At 42.2% G+C, this 14,855-nt stretch overlaps 1 long non-coding RNA gene across 1 annotated transcript; it reads right to left on the bottom strand.

Annotated features, from left to right (window-relative positions):
- Window positions 1-5,224: 5,224 nt before the first annotated feature.
- LOC128150083 (uncharacterized) lies at window positions 5,225-14,493 on the bottom strand. Its single transcript, XR_008237930.1, has 3 exons — window positions 14,257-14,493; window positions 6,371-6,510; window positions 5,225-5,486 (listed from the first exon to the last, which is right to left on the bottom strand). It is a non-coding gene; the product is annotated as an uncharacterized LOC128150083 (long non-coding RNA).
- Window positions 14,494-14,855: the final 362 nt, after the last annotated feature.

Here is a 14,855-nt window from a genome sequence, read left to right as displayed (position 1 = left end):
TGAGTGAAGCCAGCTGCATTTGGGAACCATCAGACCAGAGGTGAAATTAGACTGGGACACTACACAGGGGTATCATTTGCCATTTAAACATTGCAGAGAAAGACCATGCAGTACCATACCTGTAAAAGTGCAAGTCACTTCAGGCAGTTAATAGGGTCATTGAACAACCATCAACACAGATAAAGAGAGAGAAGGTACCAGCTTCTCAGTGTGTTCTCTCCTTTTGATAGACGGCTCCCAGAAGTCATGAAGGATTTTTATAAGGCGAGATAATAAGCTGTCAGTTGTAGGAAGCCTAGAGTGAACCACACAGAAAATCAACACAGTCTGAAAACAAGAAACATGTCAAACTGCAAAAACAGTTTCTTTCTTTAAAAATAAAATAAGGGAACGATTTGAACAAGCAAGCTTTGGCTTACAAGTCATATTCTAGCCATCAACAAAATAAGAGGAAAGTATCAATTTTTGTGATTCCTGGGTGATTTGATAGGAAACATGCTGAAATTAACTCGATATGAATTTGCCCTATGTCATCCCTTGCTTTCCAGTCTGCATGACTTCATCCCCAGCTGCTCTCCTGCCCTGTAGACATCAAGTTAGAGAACAAAGAGGAGGAAGGGAGATCGCAGGACAGCGAGGTGTGAGGAAATCATAGAGAAACAATACACAATACTTCTGTATGTTATATCCCATATATCACATACATGTTTTGACTCTCAATAAACATACTTACTCACATATTTACTTACATAAGTGACAGGGAAGGCTTAGATGGTCATCGAGTCCTGTGAGCACAGGATGTCATCTTGAACAGAAAACACGCTGAGAAAACTCATGTAACCCATGGCCATTGCCAGGGGCCCACATGGGCTGTGGGGACGGGATGGGATGTGGGCCTGTGGGTGGGCCGACCTCGGTGGGGCCCATGGCTAGGCAGGGCTGTGGGGAGCTGGAGCCTGACCCTGCTGCGGCATTGCTGGAGTGGACACTGATGGGCTCAGGGTGCTGACACAGGCTCCTGCACCTTGGGCAGGGTGAGCAGGGGGCTGGGCAGGGACATTAGGGACCCTGAGTGCCTCCAAGGCCCTGGCAGCCATGGCCCAAATGCCAAAGATATCCCAGGCCTATGTGAAGACATGAGTTAGAGGCAGGTTGTGCCGATACGGCTACCTCCAGCTGTTTTGGGGCAAATCCAGCAGTGCTGGTAAAGGGAGGATGTAAATTCCATTACCCTGATCCACATGGCGGAGTTGCCCCAAGAAGGGCAGACACTGTTAGCCATGAAGAGCCCCAGCACCTCCGTTCCTAGCAATGGGGAAGAATAGGTTTTTCATGGCCAAGAGTCTCAGCAGAAGAAAGGACCAACTTGAGCCAAGTGCTGTCATCCTCCCCTGCTCCGCTCTTGTCCCGCTCTGGGACTGCCCGTGATAGCGCGTCCCGAGGGAGGAGAGGAGGAGGTTGGAAAACTGAGGCTATTGCTGCCTTCTCAGCACACTATTTGCCTTGAGGAGTACCAGACACCCGGGTTTACTCAGGTGGAATACTCTGCATGAGGCCTTCATTTACCTTTTTTTTTTTTTCAGCAGAGAGAGTAAAAAAATTGTCAGCAAGTGACAGTTTGGGTTGCTGGGCTTTAGTGGTTTTTATTTTTCTCCCCTCAGCGATTTGTGCCAACTGTTACTTCATGCATATGAAACACACAACTTCCAGCCTTTCCTCACTGGTGTGAACTAAGAGTTTGGCACGTGTTGAAAACAACAAGCAGAAATTAACTTGCTCTCTCCTATCTTTAATGTCAATACCCGCCAGTAATTATTTAGAGTATTAAACACGCAGTCATCTTGCTGTCACCTTAATCCTCCATATTAAAAAGGGATTATATAACAAATTAGCCTGATTTAGTCTATCTTCCAGGGACTTACCCAGTGGTTCGCTCTTCTTTATTAAATTAGCAGTCAAAGAAGCTTTTGGCTTTCAGACATGTTATGAAATCCTTCCCAAGTTGAGACCACTGGTGCTAGAAATTGCTGAAGTGCTTACTGCTCTGGAACCACCTCCTTGGTATTTGCAGAGCCTGAACTCCAGCTGACCCATCACGAAGTGAAAACATGTGGGTAGACACTTGTAATCCGATCTTCCGACACTCGCCTTCCAGTTTAGAAAAACCAATCCTCCAATTCACCAGGGTCAGAGAGTCTTCAGACTCTTTCCTGTGCTTGTTTAAATATAACCCAGGGTTCAGATTTGGGGTATGTGACGATGGAGTCTGCTAATTCTCTCTCTGGTGATGACTTAGCGGGAAGCAGCAGTTGCAAAGGACAACTATATGCCTTTCCACCAGTTGTGCAAGAACATCTCCATTGCCTTCAGTGATGGGGATATCTGCTGACCAGAAGGGTATATTGCAAAGACACAGAGTGTGTTATTCCTCCTCAGCTGACTGTACATTGGAGAACTAATGCTTCTTTCATACAGAATTACACAGAAGGAAGTCTGCTGATTGCTAGTCATCTGAAGGCCTGATGCAATGCCTACTGAAGCCAAAGACTGTTTTTCTTCTGCCTTTATAGGCTTTGGATCATCGCCTTACTCAAAACACTAAACCTTTGAGTATTTCAAGCTTTAGGGTCAAACCCCCTTACTTGCTGCATTCTTTGCTTTTAGCTGTAACAAGTCCATGTCACCACCACAATGCTAGATCTGATGGCAAACAGATCTGGGAATCAGTACAGAAACAATCATGTACTCCTGGTTTTTTCCCTTTCTTTTCTTCAACTTCTCCCTTGAGGGTGTAAACCCAACTGCTCCAGATAGGCCCTTCTCATACTCATTGGAATTGCAAATCCATGTTTTACTGTGGTAGAATAAGATAAATATGCTAACATGGCCAACAAATAACTTCTACTGAGACTTAAAATATTAGGTATTATTGCTTGATTTTAAGCAATAATTCCCAGATTTCTTACAAAAACAGTTTCTTATCTATTTTAAAGAAAAATGCCCGATGAAAAAAAAAAAAGAAGATAGAAAATTATATTCTGATTTTTCCAAGACTAGACAGTAAGTCTGACCTCCTGTACACATCTTCTCATTATTCTGAGTTGCATGCCTTTGCAACTGATCCTGAATTGCTTGTGAAAGATGTTGGCCTGAAATGTGGGATAACTGTGATCACCCATGTATCTGCATTACTTTTACAGCACAGGCATGGAAAGGCTGCCTGTCCTTTCTGTGCTTGTAGCACTTGCCTGAAGAAGTCCTAAAGGATCAACTGCTGATGACAGATCTGAGTGCTGCCTACCATCAGGGTTTTCACATTGCAGACATGCACTTATGGGTACCTCATGCAAGACTTCAGAGGGTGGTTAGGTAACCACAGCTTTTGGTCACCACTGGTGGAGGCCATAGGTAAGCCAGAGGTGGAGGTACCTGTGCTCTGCTAATGATCCACTCCCCATTCAGTATACAAAACAACCTGAAGAAAAAAGAAAATATAATCCCTTGTTTTCAGAGTTACTGATACTTACAGCTACTGATTGTGGCAATAAATGTTCTGCTTAAATCTGGCCTATACTACAGCGAACAGTTCTTGACTGGCAAGGTTTGGAGATGACCACAGTGGGTCTAAAAAACACCATCCCTCTTAGTTTTGATTTCTGTCATTCGCTGCTCTATATCTTTTTTGCCCATGCAGTCACCTCCTGACCTGTTAACCCACGTTGCTTTAAGAAAGATCAGTTAAGGAAAATTCAATATAAAACCACATTTTTTTCCAGTACCCTCATGCTTTACCTACCATAGCTGTAAAAGAATCCAGCTGCACAAATTATCAATAACGTTCAACTGACATTGAAGTTTTCCTTTAAAAAGTCTTTATGAGGCGTGCTTTTTTTTTTTTTTTTAATGAAAACCTGATTCTGTCAGATGCTTTGTTTTATTCCCAACAGCCTGACTTAAGAACAGCTAAACATTCTCATGGGAGGAACATATTGTACCATGCCTCAATAGTCATGAAAGTAATTAAAGTCACCCAAAGAAGAATTAATTGGTCCTAAAATTGCATACAATTATTGAACAGTTAAGTAATATTTCAACTGAAGTTGTTCATAGTAAGCAAAAACTACATGCAAACGTGCAATCTGAGATCGAAACTCCATGTACTTGCCTAAGGAGTGATGGCTTACAGCAGATAGGCTGGATAAATAAAATAAAAACCCCCAACCCTCAAATGACAAACCACATGGGTAGCAATAGCGGTTCCTGCTGCCTTTGGGGATCTTCACACCCAGAAATGGAAGAATTTGCAGTAATTGTCTTTCTGAACATGCTATTATGTGCAGTGTGAAAATAGCTTCTTTCAAAACCCCTCCCATCAAAAACTAAAAGCTTCTACCCACTCAGAGTGGATATATAAAATAAAGAGGATGCCTTGCAGAAATGGTCAGGGATAAAGAATCTATTTCTATAGAAAGGATTTCTACACATATCAAAGTAACGACTCAATATTTTGATGATGTAATTGTTTTCCTCATTTTTACACTTTTTCAGGATTTTACAATGCTGATTTAAACATCTCCAGTTCTGCAGCCTGGTTTAATGTGATCTATATATAACACGTCCCACTGGTGATGTGAACTACACACTCCCCTGTGCCAATACACACAGCTTTACTTCAAAGTGCAGCAGCTTGTACTTTTCCATCTAGTCCTCTTGCTTTGGACCCCAATGTCAGGCAGTATTGTAATAGTGAAATGTAATATAGTGCAAATATTACATTAAAAATATCTCCTGTTCTATAAAATGTGCTAGTCCTGTAAAAGTGAAACCTGGTTGCCTCCTTCCTGTTGGAGGAGGCAAAACAACCAGACGCTGGCAGTTTCTGTAGAATATTTGTGACCTTCATTTTTAGTCCAGCAGCATGGACAGGGTGGAATTGCACTGGCAAGCCCACACTCTTGCCAAAAATTTAACCCCCCCCGGTGCAGTTACATGGGATTCAAAACACCACAAACAACTTCTGACCTCTCTGAGCAGTGACCCCAGTCATGGCATTCTGCAAACTGGTAAAATAAACAAAGACAACTAAACTAAAGAAATCTGGTTTTATAGAAAACAACAGACAAACACACCAAAAATGTTTCAAAGGAAGAGACTGAGCCAAGCAGCTATGCATTAGTATGTCAGAGAGATTCCGCCCCCCGCCAAAAAAAACCCAACCAAGCAAACAATGCATTAATTATCCACTTGAATGACTTTTCTGCAATGCTTTGCTTTAAAAAATGAGAGGAGAGCAGTTGGAGATTAAAAAAAAGGACGAGAAAGATCCTATCCTAAAGTGTTGAGGGACATACTGGTTAGCGAGGGATGTATTCGGAGAGGTTTCATGGAAGTTCCTCACATTAATCCTGTTGGTAGCTAGCAGAACTTGTGTTGCAGGGCTTCTGGGCTTGGGTGTACAGGATCACTACAAAACACCAGAGCTATGCCTGTAGCAAGAATAGAAAAACAACTCTAGAATACATAGCAATGAAACTAAAGAGAATGACAAGCAGGTTTTAAGAGCAATATATCGGGAAGAAGACAGGGGCAGTGAAAAAAATGGAAGCAGGAAACCCCTTCAAAACCCTTTCAAAAGTGCTAAAAGATTAATTCAGAAGTGTCTCCTCCAAAGCAAAATATTCCTATTGCCTCACTTCATTGGCAATGCCATTTCCATAGGGTCTGGGATCTGATCTGGCACATCTAATTTACAGAAGCTTATAAAATTTATTTACTACAACAGCACACAAACAATGACGCACTATGGATTTTTACATGAGTATTTTCTATTTCCACAGAAGTCAATAAAGTCGTGCCAGCAGAAAACTTGGTTTTACATTCACATAAAATACTTTGTCTCAAAGAAAAACAGAAACTCTAATCAGACTGCATCACTCTGTATTGTTAGAAACTGCAATTAATCGGCTCAGACTGAAAAGCCATACTAGTTTTTGACTGAAAGGCATGTCATTAAGTTTCTGAGTTGCTTACATGTAATGCAACATGACAGGAATTTGTGCGGAGATGAGAGAAAATGAGCTATTTGAAATTAACTGTTTGGAATCCTGTCTATGGCTGTTTGCAGTCTGCAGTGGATTGGCAGGGCTGATTACATGGATTTGTGTGGGATTTGTAAGAGGATTTCTCATATTGAGTTGTTCTTTAAGGAATGCTTGGTGAAGACTCACAGTGCCTTTGGGTGTTCAGGTCTAGGGAGTGAGGAAGTCTGCATTAACATCCTTGGTTTCTAGGAAGAGTAAATAATAAATCTAAAAATGGAAATATCTGAATTGTATTAAGCAGGACAGGTCAAAAGTAACATGATTTGTACCTTGGATGTGAAGCATGGCAGTTACCTCCCCCAGTCTTTTTGCCATGGGATGCCGAGATGCACGATGGAGTCCTGCAGAACGGCTGGGCAAAAAGCAGCAGCTGGGCACCACAAGGTCTCATGTGTGATCACAGGAGACGCTGTGCAGAAAGACGGGGAGAAGAAGATTTGTGTTAGGTAAGTACAGAAGATCTGCCAACATGCCTGTACAGTGACTAGTCGGTGTTAGCTTGGATGTATAGAGTCAAGGTGAGTATAGGATCTAGGCTCTGTGCTCAGGCCTGGGCTGTAGGCAGACATGCCCTATTTAGGAAAGTTACTTCAGTTGTGCAATTTTTTTTTAACTCCTTAGCCTAGCTAGTTAGTTAGTTAGAAAGCAAGGCAGAAAGGAAATCTTCTCTCTCCAAAAGTGTCCTAATTTCAGCTGGGATAGAGTTAACTGTCTTCCTAGTAGCTGGTACAGTGCTATGTTTTGAGTTCAGTATGTGAAGAATGTTGATAACACTGATGTTTTCAGTTGTTGCTCAGTAGTGTTTAGACTAATATCAAGGATTTTTCAGCTTCTCATCCCCAGCCAGCGAGAAAGCTGGAGGGGCACAAGAAATTGGCACAGGACACAGCCAGGGCACCTGACCCAAACTGGCCAACGGGGTATTCCATACCATGTGACGTCCCATCTAGTATAGGAACTGGGAAGTCGGGGGGGGGGAAATCGCCGCTGGGGGACTGGCTGGGTGTCGGTCGGCGGGTGGTGAGCAATTGCACTGCGCATCATTTGTACATTCCAATCCTTTCATTATTGCTGTTGTCATTTTATTAGTGTTATCATTATCTTTATTAGTCTCTTCTTTTCTGTTCTATTAAACCATTCTTATCTCAACCCGCGGGTTTTGCTTCTTTTTCCCGATTTTCTCCCCCATCCCGCTGGGTGGGGGGGAGTGAGTGAGCGGCTGCGTGGTGCTTAGTTGCTGGCTGGGGTTAAACCACGACAAAAAGGCAGAAAGAATTAGATTGAACATTTTGGGCCAAAAACAAGTGATGATTTGTATGCCAATTTAGGATATCTCAAATAAATAGCATCAGGAATCAGAGGGCAGGTACCCAGCATTTGCTGTCACTTTACAATGTTTCAAACTTAGTACTTGAAATATTGAGAACCCCTAAATCACTAGGCACTTTAAAAATCTTCATTTAAAGCCTTTTCTGTGTCAGAAAAGAATCTTTTTCCTCCAGAGAAGAACCTCCCCATCATCTGGGAAAGTGTATTTGATGATGGGAAGACAAGGAGAAAAATTCGTTAGACTAATCAAGAAGGCAACTGGAAAAACTGAGTTCATTCTCAAAAAATTAATATGCTCATGGAAAACCAGCTGAAAGTTGGGGCTTCAAATGAATCCATTTTGGAAGAGGAAGAAATTATATCTCTGGTGTTAAAAAGACAAATCTTGAGACAGATGTCATTATTTCTTACGCTGGCAAAGAGATGGTGCTGAGCAGTGATGACAACAGTCACCCTTGGTGGGTCCCATTCCCCTGGCAAGTTTTGTGACTGCTGTCAGGCACAGAAGGATGCTGCGGTGTCTCTGCGTCCCCCCAGCATCCTGGCTACCTTTCATGCAGGTGCCATGCTGACCTCCAAGTTGCTGCTGGCCTGCGCCCAGTCAGTTTGCTGTGAGACTGGACCAGCATGCTCAGGGATTTGCTCAAGACACAGACGTTACCCACCTTCACCTGAGAACCCTCCTGGTGCAGGGGCTGAAGGGTGACAAGCTTTGCCTTATTTACTTCCATCAGTTGTTTTTGGAGAACTGGATTAGCTACTGGATTTTCTCATGGATTTGCTTTTATTTACAACTATCAACACACAGCAGCTATTTCTCATCATCCTCAGCAAATGCACTCCAAAGCACACAGGCACCTTTCACTGGAGATGGATTCCCCCATACAGAAAAAATACAGAAAACTGAGAGGGAACCAGAAAAAGAAACACAAACCACAGAGCAAAAGTCTTGTTCATCTCTAAACTAGTTGTCCCTCAATTAGGTAACTAGATCTGCAGGAGACTGAAAATGCCTCTACAAAGATAGCAAGATAACTCTCTTCACCATGTCTCAGACACTGAAAGAAGACAGATTCAGTAAAGTCAGTGGAAAATTGTTAATAAAAGAGGTACTTTATGTGCCACTCTTGTTTCTCTCTCTAGCTAATTCTTGCTGTTTGACTGATCTGAGTTACAACAACTGGATCTGTAAGTATAAATATTGCATTTCTAGCTTTCATGCTTGCTTTGAAGCTTGAGTTAAGCAAGTGAAGAGCAGTGAATTTATAAGGCATATTCAAGCTAAACTGTAGAGACAAGTTTATGAGACTCTGAACCTCTGGCAAGCATCTGCATCTGTTCTATTTACTCAGATAACACATGAGACGCCACACTACTAAACCACAACATAAATGGGTTACTAAATTAGGTCATTCAGCCCCAGCATTAAGACTGGTAGTGATTATATATTGGTTTATTTTATTAATGTAGGCAGCTACCTCTCTAATGGGACTCAGATGAGGATGTTCCTGCTGGTAATAGGAAAAATAATAATCTTTTTTGGTTCTTACTGTCTCCTCCCTTCTCAGTATGTATCTGAAATGGCTGAAATCCAACGGCTTCTGAAAATGTAACCTCTGAAATAGTTCTTTCTTAAAAACAAATAAAAAAACAAAAAAATCCCCTGGCCAACTAAAAAAACTTGGACAATACACAATACTGTGAAAAGCCTTCTCTCTAAATAGTTCCTCTGACGAATACAATAATAGAAGGAAACAGAGTGCATTGAACAAAATGTATCCCATGTTAATTATGTTGCTCTTTTCCCTTAGGAGAGAGTGTTGGGTATATGGCAGAATACAAACTGCTGAAAGTTAAAATGTGCTGCAGAACTGGAATCTTGTTAGTCTCTGCTTAATGTTTAGCCTTTCACTCATGAGCTGGGAAGAGATGGCAGTTTGTGTAGGAAACACCATATCTCTGCCAGGCTATGCATGACAGGAGTGATCAGCCTGCATGCAGTGCACACACATGCGCTTGTTCATACCGAGACAAGAAAATGTTTTGGGGGCATAAATATACAAGCAGCTGCTGCAGCAATCTGAGGTATTGTTGTTAGTGCCTCCAACCTCCTTTCTAAGCTATGGAAATGCAAAGGAAAACACACCTCCATGAAATTCTGCATTTTGAATATAACTGAAATAGGGATTTTTTTGTCCAAATTAAAGTACGTCTGCCCCTTTGTTAGTGGCACTTGTCCAGCTAGATGATAAGCAGTCCACTTCTTATTCTTCAGTTATAAAAAGCTGTTATAGGTACATCATATCGTTAACAAAACACATCTACAGCTACGCTTAATACTTGAAGTTGTTGCTCTCAATTTTGAAATGCTGTGTGACATACCAGAGTCTCAGTCATACCCATAGTATGCATAATGGGCATCAGCGACCATGTTCCCACATAAAGCAGGTAAAATACCAGAGCTGTTCCTTGAATTTTGCTTTCCAGCAGAGAATATTGACGTAAACAGCAATCCATCAACTCATCCACTGCAACCTAGACCATTACCATTGTGACGAAGAACCAACAGACAGCTTTGTCCCCAGAGCATCCCTCAAGAGCAGGGTGTAGCCCAGAGCATTTGCTTTGATCTATCCAGCTGCCATTTGCTTGAAGATTTTTCCCTGCAGACCAAGTTTCAGCCGGGGAACTGGAGGCTTTGAAAGTTTGGGTCAGAACATGCATGGAAAAGGCATTTTCAAGGGAACTAATCTCCTGCCCTGGTCCAAAGCATCGTGAAAAGTTCAAAGGGATCAGCTGCCAGTGCTGGACAAGATAAATACCAGCATTTATTAGTGATATGAGTCAGCAAATAATGTCTTGCCTTGCAGAGTCAAAAAGTTTGTAGCTGTTAGGCTTCCCATAAAACTTGACATACAGTCATGAAATACCCTGAATTCATCAGTGACTCAGCCTAGCCATGAGTCAGAGACTCACACTGCCCCATCCCCAAGCATGATAGCCGAGGTCCTTCCATTGCCAGCTATAGGATCTGACTCAGAATCACAGAATCAGGCTGGAAGGCACTTCTGCAGGTCATTTGGGCCAAGCACTTGCCCAGAGTAGGGCCTGCTGAGGCCATGTTTGTTCAGGGTCTCATCCAGTCAAGATTTGGGTATCTCCAAGGTTGGAGATCCCACAGACTCTCTGGGCATCAATTCCAGTGCTGCACTATCCTCCCCGTGAAAAAAAAAAAATTCCTAATAACGAATGAGAATTTCCCACATTGCAACCTATGCTTGGTGCCTTTTGTCCTGTCACTGTGTTCCTCTCAGAAGAATCTGGATTCAACTTTATACATGGGTAGTTTCTCTTGCTGCCTCCAAGTCTCCTCACATTCTCCATCCTCAGACAAACTACTCTCTCTCTAAAACACTCAGTGAAGATGACCAGGTTCCTCCTTGCTGCCATCCTCATTCATGATTTGCAGTCTGCTTTCATCCCTCCTTAGAGCCACACTCACTTCACTACCTTGACCAGTGAACGAGTTCAACACTGAAACTCAGCCTTTGCCTTTTTTTAAAGAAGCCAGGCAACCAGCAGTGCTCTACAATTAGGCAAGCTTTTCTGAAAAAAATGCACATGACCAGTCATTGCAGGTCTGGTATTGCTTTGGATCTGAAAGTTGCTCAGGCCAAACTTGATTAAGCCTTCACCAGAAGAGGGCATATTGTTTTCTTGATAATTTTTCCTCCAGACATTTAAAATTCACTCTTTTCTCTCTTGCGCTCTCTGTAAACTTTTCCTCAGTCTGTGTTTCCTAGGCAGCTCATGCCAGTGGGAGTAATTTCTGCAATGCCAGTGGTCATTTGTTGGGTCTGCCTCAGCTCAAGGCAAAAGAGTATGGCCCCATTCAAAACTGAAAGGCTATTCTGCACCACATTAGATCAAAAAGTACAAATATTCTCATATCTTCTTGTCTTTCAGCATAATATGAGACTCTTACCTATTTCGTCCCCTTATAAAAAGTATATATAAACGCCCAGCAGTACAAAAGAATTACAAAACATTCCCGCATTCTGCTTATTGACACTCCAGTCATGATCAGGTTTTGATGTACACAATAGGGAATTCATACGTATCATGAAAATTTATCTATAGTGAAGTTAGTAGGATGGAGTTTGTATGTCCTGAGGTAAAAAGCTACTGCAGTAATCTACTCTGAGCTTGAAGTGTCATGTCTAACAAGTTCAGGCCTAGTGGAGACAGCAATATACTATGAGATAAGCAATACCTACCCAAAGGGCTGCTACTAGTCACTAAATCACAGGCTTGTTCTCCATCTCTGAGCCACTACGTTTATGTTCACTTACTCTATTAAATTTTACACAGTGACTTCATACTTTTAAAATATTTTTTCAGTATCTGAAAGTACAATTTTCCACTCCCTAGTTTTCAGGACTAGCCTCATACACATTTTGTTCCCAGAATGGCAGGGCTTATTTATTTTCTATCTTGTCATTAGAAAAATAATTGAAATATTTTTCTTTGTCATTTCTAGCAGCCAGGAATTGATGGCAGTAATCAATCAGCTCATTATTATTGGAAATAACAATTTTGGCTATAAGCCAAACCTGCATTACAGCCTTGAGGATGCTTCCATGCAGCAAAAGCTCTAGAAAGTGTTTGGGTGGCTTAGCAAGATTTCCACATAGTTCCAGGGAACAGATATTAGGGAAACTGCAACCTTTTGAAAGAATTGCATGTTCTCCTTCTTTCTCCTCACAGTTCCAGTCTGTGAGGTTTCATGATCAAAGCCTCAGCTCGCTCCAGATCATAAGGGAATCACCTGCCACTCTACACTGACATCAAGGATCCTGTTTCCCACAGAATTTTTGGCTGGTGACTGGATGGAGGCACAGGGGTAAAGCAACACTCACAGAGCATTGTAGAAATCCAGTCTGAGGTTTTTCACACTTCAGCAAAGCCCAAGGCCATTTATGTGCTTTGCTGAACTCTCTGAGTTCAGAGTCTTTAGACTGGAAAGCACATGGAAACCAGCAGGACCCAAAACATCAGCTCACCATAACTAATCACTGCAAAGCTCACAAAAGATCAAGGGTCACAGGCTCTGTCTATGCTCTACTTGCTGGAGTGCTCCCAAGGGTGCTTTGAAGTTGAAGATCTCTAGCATCTGATGGCCAGGTTCTCTCAGCCTCAGCTTGGGCTGACTATAAATTCAGTCTGCTCTTGACCAGGATATGTCAGAGCCCTTTGGAAAGGCCCAAGGATCTGGATAATCCTTTCTGCCTTGTCACCACAAGACCAAGCAGGATGGTGGAAAACTGCACAAAGTGGCAGGACCTCATCATGCCACAGGGGAGCCTTCATGTAGCAGTTTGAGCAAGCTATTGAGTCCAGGCTCTATCAGAGGCACAGCACCCAGAAAGATTGGACCACTTCAAAAACAGGTAGCTTTCTTCCTCCCATTTCTCTTACTGGCTCTAGATGGTCACTGCTTCGACAATTAGAAACTTTCTAATTGCCAATATGAACGTATTTCATTTGTTTGTATGGCCTTTGCTTAAATAGGTCTTTTTCCTTCCCATAGATTATGCCTCTAATGTTCTTTTAGAGAGTGTTAACCTTGACTTGGGCAGCTAATCCCAATCTTCTCACTCTGCTAGAAGCAGACTAGAAATAGCCCTTTTCCCATGGCTTCCTTGATCCCTGATAGTGATTCTGGCTCTGACTGGTGCCCTCCCCAGTGGAAGCATCCCTCCAGGAAAAAAGAGATTCAAGGGAGGACACACAGTGTTAGCAAAGGCCAAGGTCTTCCTGTCAGCCCACCCCATTAGGCTGAGATACTCATAGCAGTGCTATAATGTTGCACTGGTGACAATCCTCCCCCTCCCTGCGGAGCACTGTTCCTGCTTGTATTCTTCCATCTTGCCTAAATAGAAGATGCATCACCAAGTGTTATTGCTTATTCAGGGAAAATTTCTATTATTCCTTTTATATGAAACAGATCAATATACCACAGACTTGGAGCAACTGGATTATAAATTAATAGAAAAAACTCAGGAAGGTGAAGAGGAAAAATCCCCAAATCACAAATGAAACAACCCCTGCCCCCAATCTTACATTTAAGCCAACAAATATATTAAAACTCATTTTTAGCTTCTAAGTATTGGCAAGCAAAGCCAATCCAAGAGCAATCACGGAGCAATAAAATAGCAGCCATAAAAAACAGATTGAATACTGTGAGATAAACTCCTGCACATCAATTTACACAATTAATAACTGCCAGAATAATTGCAATTCATTTAGGAGTTGAAATCAAATCATAAATCAGTCCTCAGCAATGTGTTAAACAACAAATACCAATTTTAATACAGAATTGCTGAGTGTGGCATTAGTAATTGCAAGCAGTGTTGTAAATACAGATACTTATCCCTGCTCACAGTATTATGTACACATTTTGCACTAACATTTTGTCCCCAGAGGTGTTGCATACCATGGTATTTATTCCCAGGGTAGCATATTACTACTTGCTGATTTCCATGTACCCAAGTAGGGTACATTGAGCTTATTGCTCAATGGACTTCTGCCATATCATTTGCCCAGCAATCATATACATGGTTAGCAGCGCTTCTTTGAGTCTTGTCAGAAAGAGAGGTTTTTCCAGGCTGCAGCAGTGAGTTTCTGTGATGGTAGGACAGCTCCTGAGTACCACTGATTATTATTATGACAAAGCAAAACACATGATTCCTGTTTGTAAACTGTTAATATAGGACCTTAATATGTGTAGTTGTAAAGCTCAACCTTCATTAAAGGTTTTACTTACACCGCAATACTTTGTGCTCACAGCTTGTTCCAGAAGAGAGGGAACGTGTTGCATCCATGGCAGACATGCAGTCTTCTGACTGTCTGTGATGGCTTGCTTCTCCTGAGCAGATGTGGTGAGGATGAGGCAAGAGGTCATGCCCGTTCCCCTCTATTCTTTCTCTGCTTGCTCATGGCAGGTATAGCGTACTGACTCCCTTTCTTCATCGCTCGCAACTCAATGTAGAGAGCCTTACTGACTTCTCTGTCCCCTTGGATATGACTCTGGGGAATGATCTAGAAATTAACTTTATCATCATATTCACCTTGAGAGGAAAAGCAACTCCTTCCTCCCTCTTATCCATCGTAACCCTCATTCAGAACAAGACTGAGGTTTAGTGGAATTCTTGTGTTTCTGCATTTGAGATAATTGTTCTTCAAAAAAAGAAAGTCCTATAACACATGCAATATTCATGCACCATGGGGGATTTTCTTTAGCTTCACTGAGCTTTGGAACAAGCTTCATATCAGTTGAAACTTCCCACAGTCTCAGTCCTCATCGTTATTGGCCTCTCTACAAGTCTGCAAGGGACCCAGCAGCTCCCCCCCCACCCAAACAGG

Source organism: Harpia harpyja, chromosome 13 (genome assembly GCF_026419915.1).
Source record: "Harpia harpyja isolate bHarHar1 chromosome 13, bHarHar1 primary haplotype, whole genome shotgun sequence".
Classification (NCBI taxonomy): domain Eukaryota; kingdom Metazoa; phylum Chordata; class Aves; order Accipitriformes; family Accipitridae; genus Harpia; species Harpia harpyja.
Note: the sequence above shows the minus strand (reverse complement) of the source record. Positions and strands in the feature narration are given on the sequence as shown.